At 37.7% G+C, this 19,876-nt stretch overlaps 1 protein-coding gene across 1 annotated transcript in view; it reads right to left on the minus strand.

Moving 5' to 3' along the window:
* The window catches only part of SYBU (syntabulin), a 113,577-nt gene extending 94,247 nt beyond the window's left edge, over positions 1-19,330 (minus strand). The window contains exon 1 of the mRNA XM_065895053.1: positions 18,927-19,330. The gene's annotated coding sequence lies outside the window, so the exon portion shown is untranslated. The remainder of the gene's footprint in view (positions 1-18,926) is intronic.
* Positions 19,331-19,876: the final 546 nt, after the last annotated feature.

A 19,876-nucleotide genomic window follows, 5' to 3' on the forward strand; every position in this document is an offset into this window, starting at 1 on the left:
CCCTGATTGAGAACTACTACTCTATTCAAAGTCTGAAAATTATATATTTACAAGTATTAGTGTGAGCTCTAGTTTCAGAGTACAAATCCATTAATATTATTATCTATATCTGCTTTTCCTAAGAGCATGTAACCTTTGGAAAATAGATTAGATTTACATAATAATCTCTCGTGTCCCACCTCTTCAATCTCAATGACCTTGTTTTAGCTTGCTCTCTAATTTAAAGTTAAATATCCCACATCATTTTTACCGGGAACTGATATACCATAATGATAATGTAGACTTTCATACACAACCATTATATGAAATAGAGAGTGAAAAGATGTAGCAGCTTGAAACCCCTTAGATATATTTCAGGGTATTTATTGAAATTGTTTTTGTAATGACCTGCATTCCCTAAATAAACAAGATAGGGACTAAAACTTCACTACCATCAACTTGGTAACTTTTGGTAGTACCACAAAGAAGATGCAGTAATTCATGTTTTAAATAGAACCTGAAACATTTTCAACCACATAAAACACTGTGTATGAATAAAATGCTTCAAAGCAAGATTTACATTTCTTTTTCTTCTTTAAGACAGTTCAGTAATAAAGCATTTTATAGTTAGTAGAGCCTATTCCCTGCCATATGTAAAATCTGGATATTTAAGAATAGTGAAAGCTTATTCCATGTTTTTAAGCTTATCCGTTTATTCTGAAATGACAGAACAGGTAGACAGATGTATTATGAGGACAAGAACATGGTAATGTCACAGAGGCAGCACCTGGAACAATGTATACAAACTATTTGTTCTCTACTACCCTCTGGTGGCTTGTTTTAAAAAAAAAGTAACAGTTTAAAAAAGAAAAAAAGCCTTAAAGAACCATTGCTCTTATCACTGGTAATATCAACAGCTAATATCTGTTGGTAAACACTATAGTACACTTAATGAAAATTCTCTCATTTAACCCTAAACAGTTGCTTGAGGTGGGTATTATAACTCATACCTGAAAATTAAGAAAACTGAAGCTCAAAGTGTTGACGTATTTTGACATAAATCACAGCAAGATCTTTTTTGATACACCTCCTAGAGTAATGGAAATAGAAACAAAAATAAACAAATGGGACTTAATGAAACTTCAAAGCTTTTGCACAGCAAAAGAAACCATAAACAACACGAAAAGACAACCCTCAGAATGGGAGAAAATATTTGCAAACGAATCAACGGCCAAAGGATTAATCTCCAAAATATATAAACAGCTCATGCAGCTCAAAATTAAAAAAACACACAACCCAATCCAAAAATGGGCAGAAGACCTAAATAGACATTTCTCCAAAGAAGACATACAGATGGCCAAGAAGCACATGCAAAGCTGCTCAACGTCACTAATTATTAGAGAAATGAAAATCTAAACTACAATGAGGTATCACCTCACACCAGTTAGAATGGGCATCATCAGAAAATCTACAAACAACAAATGCTGGAGAGGGTGTGGAGAAAAGGGAACCCTTTTGCACTGTTGGTGGGAATGCAAATTGATACAGCCACTATAGAGAACAGTATGGAGGTTCCTTTAAAAACTAAAAGTAGAATTACTATATGATCCAGCAATCTCACTACTGGGCATATGCCCAGAGAAAACCATAATTCAAAAAGACACATGCACCCCAATGTTCATTGCAGCACTATTTACAATAGCCAGGTCATGGAAGCAACCTAAAAGCCCATCGATAGATGGATGGATAAAGAAGATGTGGTACATATATACAATGGAATATTACTCAGCCATAAAAAGGAATGAAACTGGGCCATTTGTTGAGACGTGGATGGATCTAGAGACTGTCATACAGAGTGAAGTAAGCCAGAAAGAGGAAAACAAATATTGTATATTAACGCATATATGTGGAACCTAGAAAAATGGTACAGATGAACCGGTTTGCAGGGCAGAAATTGAGACACAGATGTAGAGAACAAACGTATGGATACCAAGGGGGGAAACCGCAGAGGGGTGGGGATGGTGGTGTGATGAATTGGGAGATTGGGATTGACATGTATACACTGATGTGTATAAAATTCATGACTAATAAGGACCTGCTGTACAAAAAAATAAATAAAATTAAATTTAAAAATTAAAAAAAAAAAAAGAGAGCTCGCCTGACACCAGGAGCCCTGTTATTTAAGGAGGCTAGTGGACATTTTGGCAAAACTCTGAAGTCTTTTCATATTCTCATTAAAATCAATCAAAGTCAACTATTCAATCTGAGAGAGAGAAAGAGAGAGAGAGAGATTTTTAATAGGGTAGGCATTTTCCAGCTTAGGCCTGGGAGTTAAAGCGAAATGGGAGATGTGAATTTGCTATTTCTTTAGTTCTCACATCTCACTGAATCATGTGTGTTTCTAGTATATAAAGACACAAATATTTTTATACAATGGTTCTAATTATAAACCAAGAAGTCCATCTGTTATTTAACAAAAAATGTCCTGTTCTGATGTTAGAAGGAAACTGGCTAAATGGTGAACTTACGGCCATTTTATAGAATTTTCCAAGATAATTTGAACTTTATTATTATTGTTGTTATTTACTTTGCATGCTTTCTTCAAAACCTCAACCCAGCATATAGTGTGATTCTACTACCTTTGTACGTGTGTATATGTGCTAGGAGAATAGGGGGTAAGGCATGGATTTGAGGGGGATGTCACTCCACAATTTTCCAACAAGAAAAATGAAACCAAAAAACACAGACTTCTTGAATCATCTAAAATAGCAAGTGTATCCTGCTCTTTAGGACCATTGCTGGCAAAAACGAATATATTTTAGAGAGTCTCAAGATGTACGCAATTCAATGCCCAGCCCAGACTGAGCCAGGGCAATACTGAATGGTAAATGTTTTATTTTCAAATTGGATAAGTCCTTCATAAAAGTCACAGTGAAGAAGACTGTGCTGATAACTCAAGCTCAGTAACTTATAACTTGAAATTCCCCTTAATTTTTATTATGTGTATTTTGTGAAAAATAGTCAATATGTGTGTTTAATTTAATTACATTAGATTTTAGGTACAAATGGACTGAAATTCATCCACATGACAAATATTTGAGTGCGTACGAAAGGAGCAAAATTTTTGTCAGTGGGTGGAAATGCAGACTTATTTCCTTGACTTATTTAATTACTCTATGAAGCAACTGGTCTATGAGATTGAAGATATTTTTTGGCCCTGGCATAAAATCTGATTGAGTAGATTACGTTTATGCAGTATTATTATATAAAACATCAACGTGTTGAATTCTGCGTGAAAATATTGTCATTTCTGATTTAATACTATTTGAGGTTTTATTCAAACACCATACATTTTAATTTCTGGAGTGCAAGTTAGAGATTCTACCAATGAAAAGCTTCTTTGGGTTGATTCTTTCCTTTTCCCAGTTCTCTTCCCCAACCTGTCCAAGAAAATGCAAGGCAGCCAGAGGCTATTACTGATAAGAGAGAAGAGCACATCCGTTGATCTTACAGTTTCTATATGAAGAACATTTATTTGTTAGCTTAAATAAGTTGCTTATGCCTTGATTACAACTGTCATTGTGTACGTTCTGTTGACTGAGCCTGGATCCTAGCTACCTATGTAAAACATGGGAAATCCATACATGCTATGCAGTCAAAGCACTTTAATCATTTAATAGCTGATGAATGCTCATCATAGGTACATTTATTTTCAGTATAAATGTAGGGGATTAGTGAGTTTAGGCCAAATGAAAGAAAAATTAGTAATAGTAACAGAATTATGAACAGACCTCTAATAAATAAATAAATTTCCATGAGGTAGAAATTAACTTCTGTTATTGGCTATTACCGACATCTATATGTATGCATCAATATACCAATAAAAATATCAAAACTGAATATTAAAAAGGTAAAATTCTACTTTAAAGAAATTTTAAAAATCAGGCTTTTCATATTTACAAAATGAAAATTCCAGAAAAATACATCTTTAATAATATTACCTTATATATTTTAGTTTTACAAATCATTTTCATGTATACTAGCTCATTTAATTTCTAAATGCCTCAACACTTACTATAACGTTTTTCCTATAATACTATTTTTTTAAAATTTTGTACGTGTACACTTTAATTTTAATTTAATTTTATTTATTTATTTATTTTTATTTGTTGGCCACACCGCATATGGCTTGTGGGATCTTAGTTCCCTGACCAGGGATTGAACCCACGCCCCCTGCAGTGGAAGCACAGAGTCTTAACCACTGGACTGCCAGGGAAGTTCCTATAATACTATTTTTAATGAACCTATCATATAATTATTGTTTTGGTTTTGTGACTACTATTGAATGAAGATATAAATGGTGGTTCACGTCTATCATCGGGGTTTAAATAGACTATCTTTAAATAAAATTTTAAGTTAAAGAACATTTCCTTTATCTTTGCCAGGATATCAGTTTATAGCAAACAGCCCTGATTCCTTCCTTTTTTTTCTCCCTCTGCCTCCCTCCCTCCTTTTCTTCCATATATAATATAATTTGGGGTATAAAGCAATTATTTTCTGTTTTTCTCTAAAAAGAGAGAGCGAGCGAAAGAGAATTTATTTACTTTAAGATTCAAAAGGAATCTTAATATAGAATTTCTCCTATTTGTGCTGTAAGGGATAACAGAATCTACAGGTTCTTTTAAAAGAACTGATTGAGATAACACCTCCCAAATAATAAATTTCCTAGATGATGCTACTGGCTCTTTGCAATTTATAGCATAGTAATTAAGTATGAAAATCCTGACTTCAAATATGATGCTGGTTTTTCTCCTCATAATAATTCCTTTTGATAGAGTGAACTCAAATTTATATGCAGAAAACCATTCTTTATGGTAAAGTCATATTAAGTTCAAGACAAATTTTATTTCAAATTTTCCAAGTTTTCTTCTTATCATGGGTGTGGCATAGTGTTTTCTTAAAAAGAGAGGAAAGCTATGGGAGTGCATATTTCATAAGCTTCTTATTTATTATTCATACCATTAGAGATAGAAGGAATATATACACACAGAGCATTCTCTCAGATGTGTCCTCTGAGAAGTACACTCAGCCTAAACCTCAAAGAATCTCTTTCACTGGCGGCTGGAGGGAAGCTCAATGAAGATGGCAGATGGCCTTCCTCAGACATATTCTTATAGTAATGCTCCAGAGGGTACCAAGTTCCACTTTACCTTGGTAAAAAGTGGTTTACTTGACCGCTATTCCAATAGCACTTTACCCTAAAACAACTGAAGAGTAATTACAGCATTTGAAAAGTTTCAAACTAGTTTTGTTTATGTGTTTCAGAAATATTATTTTCTGAAATATGAAAATAAAAGCTTCTCTAATTCAATTTAGGGAGGGTTCATGTCACTTATTTATTTACTTATATAAACTGGATTTATGTTTCTTGCATAAAGAAGCTGATTTAGGCTTCTGAGTTAATATGCACTGAAGATGCCGTGGGTACTTTATTAATATTTAATTTTTAAAATGAGCATAGTGTGTTCCTCCCCTATTAGTGTAAACATTTTTGAAAAACTCATTGATGAAGTCAAAATAAACTTATAAATTGAGTGCTAAAATGTACTATGTAATTTAAGAATAGGAATGAAAACTTTTTTTTTTTTTTGATGTACGCAGGCCTCTCACTGCTGTGCCCTCTCCCGTTGCGTAGCACAGGCTCCGGACATGCAGGATCAGCGGCCATGGCTCACGGGCCCAGCCGCTCCGTGCCACGTGGGATCCTCCCGGACCGGGCCACGAACCCGCGTCCCCTGCATCGGCAGGCGGACTCCCAACCACTGCGCCACCAGGGAAGCCCAGGAATGAAAACGTTTTTCCTTAATATCAGATTGTATTTTTCCCCTGAACCATCTATTTAATATCAGTCATGAATGAAATATTAAAAATAAAACAAAGAAACAAAAATAAATTTTAGACGTAACCTCTTCCCGTACCCACTTCTGTCTATATCTGAGATAGATTCAGTTAGTTGTTATCTCAGGATAACAATTACTGACATAATAAATTAAGTTCTCATGTAGTTGGTTATTATAATGAGAAAGGATGTTGAGCATGTCTGTCAGTTCAAGGTTGCTGTGCATTTAATAAACTGTAGTCGAGCAACTTAGACTCTGGGGTCTCAGTATCAGTAGCAGTGGTCTAACTCCAATTTCACAATACAGAGTCAGGTTTTTGATACATGAATTCGAGAATTCAACTGAAACAGAAAAAGTAAAGTAATTTCTGTATTAAGATTTATCGCTTGATGTTCAGAAGTTGTACGATTAAAAATGACTTAAATATGTTCTTAAAAAATTGAGCTGTGTACATGGTACCCAAGAGGGAATGAGATTTTCTGTATAATTAAGAGCGTGTCAGTTTGGCATTTAGTGGATTGCTTTGGCAGCAGCCAGGTGTTACCAACATTTACACTGGCCAAGATCTCAGAATATGCGTTGTAGAAAAATCCCTCTCTCTCTCTCTCTCTCTCTCCCTCTCTCTCTTTCCTCCTCTTTATTAAGGAAGATTAAGGAAAACAGAGCTAGAAATATGTACTCAGTTGGACAGAGGCAAGTGGTGTACCTATAAGTTAAGATTTGAGTTGGAAGCCTTTTAAAGAACTTGTCTCAATAAATGATAAGGGTTGTTCACAAAACTAAGAAAACTGAAGGCACTTTAAAAATAAAATATACAAATTAATCCCTGGAAAGTTTTCAATAAAAAAAAAATATGAGAGCACTCACATAATTGTAAATGCTTTCTACAGTATATCTGCCATTATTACCAAAAGAAGGATGCATTTTAGTCATTTCCTTTTCCTGCTTTTAATAACATTTAGGCAAATTAATAAACCTTGCATTTTCTGCATGATTTCTTAGTTACTCTGAATTGCTTTAATTGCTCTGAAATGAATTAAAAGAAATATACACCATATTCCAGGCAAAGCTATGAATTAATCCACTTTAAAAAAAAAAAGAGGAATTAACATACTATATGGGACATAATAGTTTTTCCATACCTATTGCCTGAAGGTTAATCTGGGATATTTTAATGTTAAAATAAATAATCTAAAAAAAGAAGGGGAAAACTAATTTAGATTAATCATCTGCTGTGTGTCAGGCACCATACTAGACATTTTAATAGTCATTACCTCTTTAATTCTCTCAGTAGCCCTGTAAGTAAAGTACTAGTTCTACATGAGGAAAGTGGTTTGGGTGTTTCCCAAACTACAGACTGAAATGGGTCTCGGGGATAGAAGTGTGATAAGCATTGCTGAATAACTCAAAACACTACTTTGTATATTTAGTTATAGATATGAGACACGGAAAAGTAAAATTGAACCCTTTTTTATTTTACTTTTCCATATCTGACTCTGAAAACACCAGCATTTAGATAAAACATCTTACTTTGCATTCTCAAAGCTAAACACATTTTCAGCCTTATGAATTTTATTTGTCATGCCTTATAACTGAAGATTGTTGGGTTAAACTTGATAACTCCCCTCCCCAACTCCTCAAAAATAGATAAATCACTTTAGTATCTGATATTGCTGTCTGGGGTAGATGGGAGACCATTTTCAAAGGACTTTAAAAAATTATGCAGGTAATAAAGCAGTGGTTCTCAACCTTGACTAAATCTTAGGATAACCTGGGAAACTTAAAAAAATTAATGCCCAGGGGCCACCATGTGATTCTAATATGCAGCTAAGGTTGGAAAACATGGCTCTTAGTTTCCATCCACAACACAAGCACTATTTTTTTGCAGTTGCTTTGCGATTGCACCCACGTGACTTCAAATAAGATGAGGTTTGAGGTACCTAGTGGGTGTGAAGAATTAGGGACAGCACAAGTATGACAGCTCTTTATGTTACAAGCAATGAGATAACTCGAATAGTAACAATAATCACCATCCCTTTGGGATAGATTTCTGAACTTCTGCAAAACAGTATAAGCCTTATTGGAGAGAAAGCTGCCTTAGGACAGCAGGAAATAACCCTTCCCCCCTTGCTGAGGTGGGAGCTCAGTTGACAGCCACTTAATGTCAACTGGTATTGGAGCCTATAGGAAAACAGCTATATTTAAATCCAGTTTCACTTGCAAGAGTCTCCATCAACTTGTAAATCAGATTATTAAATTCATGGTAGTTATTTTTGAAAATTTGCATACTACATAGTTTAGCAACAAATAATACAGCACTTCTACTTAACAGCAGAAAGACACTTTAACCCTAATATCTGACAACTCCCAACCAGAACAGTATGTATAAACTCTCATACGCTACAGAAGCATTCAATTTGTACAATCTCAAAACAACTAATACATCACACTCAAATTAACTTAATTAAAATGCTTCTAGGGCTGCCCTCGTGGCGCAGTGGTTAAGAATCTGCCTGCCAATGCAGGGGACACGGGTTCAAGCCCTGGTCTGGGAAGATCCCACATGCCGTGGAGCAACTAAGCCTGTGCGCCACAACTACTGAGCCTGCGCTCTAGAGCCTGCAAGCCACAACTACTGAGCGCACATGCCACAACTACTGAAGCCCATGCGCTAGAGCCTGTGCTCTGCAACAAGAGAAGCCACCACAATGAGAAGCCCGAGCATCGCACGGAAGGGTAGCCCCCGCTCACCACAACTAGAGAAAGCCTGCACACGGCAACAAAGGCCCAACACAGCCAAAAAAAAGCTTCTAGATCAAGAGCATTATTTCTCAGTTACATTCTAAAGCAAAGCCTGCAGTATAAAATTATCAAGTCTGTAATAAACTCTGGATAGAAACTCACTGAAACTCAGTCACTCACTCAACTGCTATCTAGTTGGCAATTGTAGGAATGGCTATATGCCACTCTAGTTAGCAGTTCTCTCCTTGTCAACCAGATCAGAGATACTCACGGTGAAGAACACAGGAAGTAATTTTATATGACTTGATAAAAAGAAAGCTATCTTCTACCGAAGTGACAAATAAGGGTTAATTTTCATAAGACATGATTTTTAATTTCTTTGCAAGAATCATTAATCAGGCAGTGTAAATTCTTCACTGTTTAAATTCTCACTTGGAAACAAATTTTCTACAGATTTCTTACAACTCTAAAACAACTAGGCTTCTCTGGAAAAATAAGCAACATTTTATAAAATGTGGTTTAGCTAACCACACCTTCCTTAATATTTTTATGACAAATCCTTGACCCAAAATATAACTCCCTAGCAAAACAAATATTCCTCCCTCATCACCACAAGCAAACTTACCTATTGGGAAGGAGAAGTAATCAAAAAGCACTGGCTCAGGCAAATATAAAGAGCTATCTGAGCCAAGGTTTGGAGACACGTTTAAATGAACTCAAGAGTCAGATGGCTGTGGCTACCCTGTGTGGGGAAACCAGAGGAGTCGGCACTGGTGTGTAGTGCTTCTGGGCGCCTCCCTTTGTTCTAAGTAGAATGCTAATGCTAAAAGCACAGTTTGCATTCCTGCTAGCTCTGGAAACACGGATGCAGTCTGACAAAGTTTCTAGCTTAAATACCTTATGGGGAAAAAAATAAGTTCCAGAGATAGGACCTCCCTTGTGTACTAGTAAAACAAAGCACACAGTGACTGTGTCAATCTGAACAGTTGGAAATTTGTGGTCACATTAATGCTATCTCATCTTCTTTGAAAGATATATTAGAGACATTGAGAAAAGAAATTTTCCATTTCTTGTGAACGCCCACTAAGGAAGTCAAGAATGTGTCTTTGAATTTTTTTCCCACCTTTTTCTTCTCCCTAGTGTGCAAAATTTTCATTGGCAGATAAAAGCAGGAGGTAAAAAGAAAAAGCAATTCCTTAGGGCAGTGAAATCTAGATCAAGGCATAGCATAATGGGAAGAAAACTGCAATGAAAAAGTTAAGGCCATGAAGAGAAAAAATAACGTAACAGTGTAATTTATTCATGTGTTAACATATGTTTTAAAGTATAGGAGAAGTTTAATATCAAATCATTTTTAATGCTGTTTTTCATTATACAAGAGGAATATAAAGCAAATGATTACTATTTAATCTTAATTTTTTAAAAATAATTTTAAAATGTCTTGTGTTATCTCATTACTGTCTACACAGTTGATGACATTTGTTTTCCTCCCTTTATATGTGAAAATTAGATAACAGATTACATAGTTCAATAACTGGGGCCAAACTCTTTAGAGCAAGTGATCAAGCCATCATATATTTAATTTTCAAGTCTCTGTAGATATTTACCGATGAGCACATCAATAATATATCAGTCACTTCATCTATTGCATAACTTTATCATTACTTCAGCAAGGAAAATCAGATTGTTTTTGCCTTTTCCAAGGAGGAAAATGAATGTTTAGGTATTGCCAGGACATGGAATGTTTTTAGCACTACTGGGTTTCATTTACTTTTCATTTTTAAGTTTCTTAGCTGTATATCAGAATGCAAATTTATGAATGGTAAGAATTGTATGTGTTTAATACAACTACTCTATTTTTCTAGTACTCTTTTTTTTTTTTTTTTTTTTCTCTAGTACTCTTTTATGGCATGTGATCAATACTATGACTTTTGAGTTGAGTTCAAGATGGTTGATGAATTTTCTGAACAAACTTCAGTGATGATAAGTGGTGACAGCTAAATAATAAATGCTGGATTGAAAAGTTTTGATCTCAAAAATGCAACATAAATACAAGAAATATCAGATTGGGAAGTAGTGTGAGAAAATGACCTAATAGATTTCTTAATGAAACCGGTAAATAAGTTTAATATAATTGTATAAAAAAGAATTGGTCTACACTCCCAATTTGTTTGATATTGGTCTTGCTGGAAAAAAAAATAAGTCTCTTTCCCTGGAACATTTTTCCTCAAGACTTTGGCTGAACCCCATGCCACAGCTACTTCACTACAAAAAGAAGTAAAGGAGAACAGACCAACAGCCAGAAAATTATCACTGCTCTGTAGCCCCCCCCTCCCCCAAAAAAAGCATTCTCAACTGGGAGCAGAGGGTAGAGAGGCCTAACTATTCTTTTTCAACTGCATCATTTCTTTCTCTACTTCCATATAAACCCAAAGGATTCCTCTGCATCTTGGCTCTTGTGCTTTACCCTGTGAATAACCTTTCTTTGTGCCACTATAAAGAGGGAGAAAAGTGACTTCTTCACTACAAGCTAGAAAAGGAAGGTTGTGAAGGTAAGAAACCTTTCATAAACAGGTCAAGAGAAAGATTTCCAAAGATCTAGAATTTATATGATGATATGGAATTTACAAAGGCCCTTGAATGCTCAAAAATAGGTTGGGGGCTTCCCTGGTGGCGCAGTGGTTGAGAGTCCGCCTGCCGATGCAGGGGACACGGGTTCGTGCCCCGGTCCGGGAAGATCCCACATGCTGCGGAGCGGCTGGGCCCGTGAGCCATGGCCGCTGAGCCTGCGCGTCCGGAGCCTGTGCTCCACAACGGGAGAGGCCACGACAGTGAGAGGCCCGCGTACCGCAGGAAAAAAAAAAAAAAAAAAAAAAAAAAAATAGGTTGGGATTTTGGTAAAGTAATGGCTAAGAGCTCAGACTTAGTTCTGAGTTTTGGTTCTGCATTACTATTGACTAGGTTACTTAAGAAAGTCATTTAACTCTCCTCATTTATAAAAAGGGAATTATAATAGTTGTAGTGGAGTGACATAGATAAGCACTTTAAAAATGCCTCACATTTAATGCATACTAAAATGATGTTAGCCATTATTTTTGCTCTTGGTAATTTAATGCATTGAGAAAAATAGATGAATGTATATCAGTTTCTATAACTTGATAACTGGAGCATGCGTGCCTCCTCTAAAGAAAGTAACCATAAATCAGTGACATCTGATTGGTGCCACCAATTCTAGCTCTTTTTGCACTTATTCATTCATATTCTAATTCATTTAACAAATATTTATTGAATGCCAACTCTGTGTTAGGAACTGTGTTACATACTAGAGACAAAGCAGTGAAAATGCCAAGCAGGTCCAGTCCCTCAATTAGCTTAAATTTTAATGATATATACTGCTTGTGTTATTTTACATGTACATGTAATAATTATTCAGTTTTATGCTTTTCAGGGGTAAGAGCCATATATCAAAATTCTCTATAATCCTTATAACTATATGTATTAAATATTCATTGACTTAAATTGTAACTGATAATAAATGTTCTTTACACTTATAACAGGTAATTCAAATATTGGTCCATTATTTGAAGATATATAGCTTTTTCCTGTGGTTTGAAATTGTATGAAGAATGCCCAAAGTGTTTATTCTAATAAAAATCAGAGAGAGAGCATTATTATGGGCTTAAGAAAATCCAAAATGAAGTTTCTGAAAAACAAACAAATTGACAAAAGTTAAATATCATTGCTATTGGTGTACTTTAACGAATAAAAGAAGTGTGGAGCAAAATGATAAAAATTCCCAAGCTGTACTTCAAATAGGTTAAAAACAAATATTTGCCAATTTAGCCTCCATTTTGCACACTACTCAAATACACAAATTTATAATATGTGCAAATTTTCTTGCTATGCTGGTTATAAAGTTGAACAATGCATTCATTTTTAAGTCAATATTTGTATTCTTGTAAGTCGTTAACTGGAAGAAATATCAATCTTTTTTTTTTTTTTCCTTTCTGTCTGTTCCTGTGGTGGGGTCACTGAGGTACAGCCAGTTTCAGAACCATGGACAAAGCATTGAGAGTGCTCAGCCTTATGAGAGATACAGGAAACATTCCCCTTAGGTTGAAATATAAGAAATAACTTTATGGTAACCATCTTCCATTTTAATATGTTTTAAGGGCAAAATAAATACTAAAGAATGTTCAGCTGGATAATATAAAGTTTACAGTTTCAAACCCCTTCTATCTTATGGAAAAACATAATGGCCCTTTTAAAGACATGCATCACTGTGATAAATGCATTTAAGTGTCATTAGATTTAATGGCTCCTACTCATTCAGACTATTATACTATACCTTTTAAAGTTAATTTAATGCGTACTAATGGTGTGAAATTGATGAAATTATGAACTGAGTCTCCCTGGGCACAGGTTAAACCAAGGAGGAAAGGAGAGGACAGGTTAATATTACCTTCCACCCCATTCTTCATCTGTCCTACAAAAGATGTCAGTTCTGCCCTTGGGAAGGAAATGCTCAGTGTTAGTAAGTTGAACTTAAATTGATTTTTGTGGTTTTAAATTCAGGTAACTGTCTGTGATTGGGTCACTAAAGGTTTGCAGTTCCCTTCAGTGAATAAGAAAATATGTGCACTTCTGAGAGTAAGTTCATATTTTATTCCACAGTTTCAGAGAATTAGATAACTTGTCACTTCCTTTCCTTTCTGTATTCATCTTACAGATTCAATTCAGAGGGTCACTCAGGATATTATTTTGTAATCTCTCCCTCACATCATCAGCAGGTATCAGACAAAATAATGGTGTTTAATCAATTTAAAATCTGAGCTAACTATTATGATAATACATACTATTATTATTATGTGAAAAATTGAAAAATCCAACATTCTGCTCCCAAGAACACTTGATACAGCAAAACTTTGGTTCTTCGTGTCAGGAAAACTGGAATCCAGTTTTGAACTATTACTTGCAAAAATATTAAGGATGAGAAAACTATTCACTTTAATTATGCTTGAAGGGAGAGGAGAAAGAAAAGTATACACTCACTACTTATTGCGGTTCATTTAATATTGATGGCTGGATGGCTAAGGGAAGATAGAAGTTTGTAGCTACTCTTTTGCTTCTCTATCAAGTAAAATGATCTCCAAACTAAAAAGCATAGAATAAAACTTTGTAGAGAATACTAAAGCTCAGGCTAATTAATGCTACTAGCTTCTCTTAAGGCACTTAGTTCATTTGACAATTTATGTCCTGGGCTTTATAATCTCACCCTTTGCAAATAGGATTATAAGATTGTTAATGTCGTTGAAGAACCTGGAGATAAGGAGAGATGCTAAGGAGACAGAAATCTAGAAATGAAGTATATAGCTTTGATTTTCACAAATTAGAAGGAAGAGTCTCTAAAACAGTGTTTGGTGAAACCAACATAAAATATTAGGCAATATTCTGAAACAAATTAATAAGAAGATGGCTTCTGAGTACTTGAAAAAGAAAAAAATGATATTCAGAAATCAGCTTGGTCTTCAAAGAATAACTTAGCAAGCATAGCATTTTTTTTTTTTAACAGATAGCGTAAAGACTAGTAAATCTGAGAAATGGTCAGGACAGAAGTCACAAAAGCAGAAGTTCACTTAGACGAGACAATTAACACAAAGGAGTGGAGTGGCCTAAATGATGTTATTTTCCCAGGGAAGCCAGAAATCTGGGATTTTTATGTGAATCACTGTGATTTTTAAAAATGTAACTGCAACTTTTTATTAATGAATATGCTCCTGATTCTAAAACAAAACAAAATACATCTGTAGAATGAACCTGGCCCACAGGCTGCCAGCTTGGGACACGTGGCAAAGCATATGGACCTTGGTGAGGCATCTGACAAGGTTTCACATATCATTACTGAGAATTTCTGCCTAGGGGGCAGTACAGACATTACAATTAGATGAGTTCAAATTTAATCTCAATATAAGGAAAACTGGATCTTCCCAGTGATGGCATGGGCAGCCCTTAACGCTAGAAGTACTCACCTTAACCACCATTTGGCAATTCAAAAGACCATATGGGAAAATAACCTGGAACCGAATTTTGAAATTAATGTTAATATTTTCTCATAAATGTGAATACACTATTGTGTATATACATGTCTTCTTTCATTCACTCATTTATTTGAAAACATTTATTAAAAACCTACTATTGCCAAGCACTGTTCTAGGTGCTGAGAGGGCCATAGGAACAAAAATCTTTGCTCTTATGCAGTTTACATACTATGTTTGCCCTGTTTGGACATTAAGTTATATGAGCACTTTACAAATGTGTATTTTTGTGTGCTAATTTCATTCTGGTGGTTTGCTCTGTATTAAGCATAAGATATGAATTTACTTGGTGAAAAGCACATGACACTGTGATTAATGGGTGTTGTTAGCTAGTACTTTTATTTATTCATTTACATTTTCTTTCTAAAATGTTTATTATGCACCTGCCATTCTGCTAGGGCAACATGCTAAACAAGATGGGATATAGAGTCAACTAGTATAGGCTGGGATACATGGTCACACTCCACAGGCACCAACATTTTGAATACTTTGGTAACTCAGCAGCCCAAATGCCCTACCTTATCTTCGATCAGCTTTCCACAAACTAAACAAATTAGAAAAGAGGATGAAATCATCTGACACCGGCATTTGTTGTTCCAACATCAGTATAGAAGGGAAAATACCTTGCCTTTGTTTTTAAATCCCATCATGCTGTGGCAAATTAATTCCAAAACGAGGTGGCAAACATGCTGAAGTCCAGTACAGACCCATGAAAGAATCTATTCTAATACAATTTTGGGCTTTTCTATCCATATTGGTGAAGGGATAAGGAAAATGATTTTAAAAAATTACCATGTATTCAAAATAATCCCATCTGATTTTTTATTTAAATTCAAAAAAAAGAAGGGTCAGAAATAACTGGGGGAATTAGGTTGTGACTGAGTTTATTTCTCCTTGTATTGATTCAGCCACAGTCAAAGAATCAATATTCTTTGCCCCCAAATCTGGATCTTGCTGGCTAGAAGGTTAAGGAAGATAATTTTCAGTTGTCCAAGAAACATGCCTACGTTTCTTGAGAAGCAAAGTTAAAAACAAGGCAATAGGTCATTTTTATGCTTGAAAATAGATTATTTAAAGAAAAAAACTCATGGCCCTGAAGAATGCCTTTGTAAGCCATATATTGTTATAGGAAAATGTTTTCTTTTTTTCCCCCTTTCTGATGAGTGAACATTCTCACTGAAGTTTGTTGGTCATCAAAGTTCATTTTAGAACTAGCAGAGGCACAATGAGTTAAAGTTTCTTAAAAGCATTTTTTTAGGAATGCATTTTAATAATGTTGTTATGGTATTATTAAAATAATATGGTATATTATTTTAATAGTATGGTATACTTCTCTACCTATCTTTTTTTCATAGAGTTTTTAAAAATTCACTTTGAGAATGCCAAGGTTTTCTCATCCCCTTTTTTTCCCAAAGGGATCTCTACAGCAAACCAAAGGCCATAGAGTTTAAGCAAAATGAGTTAATGTGCTCTGAAAAGAGAGACAGAAAAAGCCCACATATGGATGACTTGGTGATTAAGCCTGGGAGACAACTTGAATAATCATTATCATAAATTATAGAATAAAAAGCCAAATATAGCTTCTAGTTTCTACAGAGCTAAATATACTGCTGAGATGTGCCACTCTGATAAAGACTTGAAGTAATTTTAGGAATATTTTATAATTTAAAAAGCTTAATGAAAATTGTCTTTTTCTAGAAGGAATGATAGGTCATTTCTCAGATGGCAACTGGGATGTGCGGTGACCTAGTTCTCTCTCTCGTTGTACCACTGGTCACAAGCTGTTCTGCAGAGCTGGGCTTGCCTTCCTCACCACTTCCTGGAGCACCTCCCAAAGCCTTGCCATTATACAGCACACCCAGTGTTGGGATAATTGTACGTGAATAATTCTCTTTCAAAGTTACATCTTTATTTTTACATATTTGGAGATGTAACTAACCTCTAAACCTGGTATTTCATGGATATTATTCCTTAGATGAAGGCTAAGTAAAAAAAAATGTGTGCCAATTTAAATGATAGTATTAAGTAAAGAGTATTATAATTTGTATTTAGAGATGATAAACATTGACAAGGATACTAGAGTAACTGAAGTTCTGGAAATAGTGCCTTCTCCCATGGAGAAAAATGCTTTGGAATTTGATGTACTTACAAAATGACTTTTGAAAAAAGTTTTTATTTTGAAATAATGATAGATTCACAGGAAGTTGTAAAGAGAGTACAGAGACATCCCCCCAATGATTACTTCTTACATAGCTATAGTATAATATCAAAAGTAGGAGACTGACATTAGTGCAATGTGTGTGTATAGCTCTGTGACACTTTACCCCATACGTAGATTCATATAACCATCATCATAATCAAGATACACAGCCTGGGCTTCCCTGGCGGCGCAGTGGTTGAGAGTCCGCCTGCTGATGCAGGGGACACGGGTTCGTGCCCCGGACCCGGAAGATCCCACATGCCACGGAGCGGCTGGGCCTGTGAGCCATGGCCGCTGAGCCTGCGCGTCCGGAGCCTGTGCTCCGCAACAGGAGAGGCCACAACAGTGAGAGGCCCGCGTACCACACACACACAAAAAAGATACACAGCCTTTCCATCATGACAAAGATCTCCCTCATGCTACATTTTTATAGTCACAGACCCTTTCAACCCCATCTCTAAGCCCTGACAATCAGGGCAATTGTAAGATTACTCTTTTATGCTTATCTCCTACACGCTTTTACTAAAATGTGAGAAAACCACAGGACTGGGTGTTAGGAGATGACTGGTTTTAAGTTTGCCACTGGCTAATTCACGTTCTTGGGCTACTTACTTACTCTCTACCAGCCTCAGTAGCTCATCTATAAAAATGAAGATTTGTACTTTTTTTTTAGGGCACCAGCATTTAAGAGCTCATATGCTTATTTGGTCTCAAATATGATACCACTTTAAAGACTACTGCATGCAAACCAAGTTAATAAAATTTGATTTAAATATGTGGAGATCAACCAGGATTGAGCAGTGTGTTATAAACGTATTCTGCATTAAAACAGTGTCATTGTCACATAACTCAAGAAACCAAGAGCTTCATTATGATAATATATTGCTGCTCTAAAATCTGAAGCAAGTAAAAAACATCATTTCAACCATCTCTCAAGGGGACAAGTGCTGCTGTTCTCCCAAATGTGCAGGTGGAGAAAACTTGGCACTGTGATTACCTGACTTCCCTTGCCCCAAAAACACCTTTGGAGGAAGAAGAAGCAAACATCTCTAATATGTGTCCAGCCAAGTGTCTGAGCTGGCAGTGCTGCAGTAGAAACTTTAAGTTGAAGATTTTGAACTGTGGGGTTTGAATTTGGCCCTTTTCTGAGAAGGGAGATTCAGACGCTGAAGCTGCTCTTTGCTTCTGCTGCCCAGGGTCAGGGGTCAGGACCAGAGGACCTGCCAGGAACCTAGCAGTGGAGTTTCCTGCTTTCCTTGATGTCACTACTTGCTCAACACTGGAGAACAAGAGAAAAACAACAGGAAAGCAGTTTACTCCAAGTGGCGCCTTCCACTTAAAGCTTTAAGAATCTCTTCCCACGCACCAATTCAACCTTACAGATCTCTTCCTCTCTACAATTCACTCCTATTTTAAATTCACCCAGCATGAGAATGTTCTGAGCTCATCAGCTGAGCCCTTCTAACATATTGATGAAAAATGGGTCCTCCCTCATCACCTCAAATAATCTGGTGAAAAATTCCCAAGGAAGCAGAAACTTGAAAAGTGTCCTCTGGGGACTCTGGACCATCCACGTCGTGGGAGAGATCTACCAAAGCTTTCTTTCTGGATACCATCAATTCTTTACTGAACCTTCATTATCAAAAGGCACCATTTCCAAGCCCCACTCTCACTCCCGAGGACAATTACTGAAGGGATACATCCCCCCACCAACCGACGGCCTGGTCAACCGTGCCTGCAGCAACGAGGAGTCCAGCTTGACAATCTCAATCACCAGACAGGAACACCGTCCCCTCAGCGCCCCTCTGTTGAGCGTCCCCATTTCCCACAACCTTCTTCTGTGTGTCCCCGAGCACCCTGGATACCGCCCCCGCCCCGCCGCCACCACCAGAAGGACGGGTCCCGGGGTCCGGAGCATCCATCTCGGCCCTCATTGGACCACAGAGGATCAGTGGCCCGCCCGCGCCCGTTGGCACTGTCCGCAGAGCCCGCACAGACGCCTGCTCTTACCCTTGCTCTCCCAGAAGGGCCCCATCGCGCCGTCCAGGAGGAGGCATCCACACGCGCCCGGGAGGCCGGGGCCCGGCTGGGCTGGCGTCGGGTGTGGATGGGGCCCGGCGCCTCAGCGGGTGTGCGCTCGGGCTCGGGGAGCCGGGCCCGGCCCGCTCCGCCCGCGCCAGCCCGGGCCGGACACGTGGTGCCTTCGCCGCCCGAGCGCTGGGATCCGGGTGGCGGCCCCTCGGCCTCTGCAGCCGCTGGGCCGCGGCCGGGGCTGCGAACAGAGCGGGGAGAAGGGCGGGGACCAAAGGGCCGGCGCCCGTATTGGGGGCGCGGCGACGCGCTCCTGCTCCGGGGGATTCCCGACCCACAGGCTCAGTCCCAGTCGCCAGGTCCCCAGCCGCCTGCGCTGCAGGTTCGCTTTCCCGAAGCCTCTCGGGGTGCGGGCGGCGCACTACACAGGCTCCGGGCTCCAGCCAGCGGAGGGATCCCGGGCTAAGGGCGGGAAGGTGTGCGTTGCACGACCTCCCTCTCACGCCCGCCCAGATCCGCCGGGTCTCTGAGGCTGGAGTGCGCCTCGCGGTCTTCACTCACCCCAGTTAACCAATGCCCTGTCCCCGCGCAGGAGGCGCAAACCACTGAAAACCGCAGCGTGGACCTGAGGTGTCTTTTCTCCCCGGGAAAATTTCTCTGGCGACCGCAGCCTGTGTGAGGCAGCGAAGGAAACATTGCCCAAAACTCAGGGTGAAGACTTAGCCACAAGCTCTTTCCGACTTCTCCAGTGACCTTGGGCGCCTCGTCTAAACAAAGTGTCTCCGTCCAAATTTCCTGGTCCTGGGGATAAACGTGGCCATTCACTTTCTAACTCTCAGGACACAAATAGCAATTGCGCTTAAAAAAACAAGGTAAAATACCCTAGACTTCTTTAATATAGATATAATTTGCATCGACTTTAGGCAAGG

Source organism: Phocoena phocoena, chromosome 17 (assembly GCF_963924675.1).
Source record: "Phocoena phocoena chromosome 17, mPhoPho1.1, whole genome shotgun sequence".
Taxonomy (NCBI): Eukaryota; Metazoa; Chordata; class Mammalia; order Artiodactyla; family Phocoenidae; genus Phocoena; species Phocoena phocoena.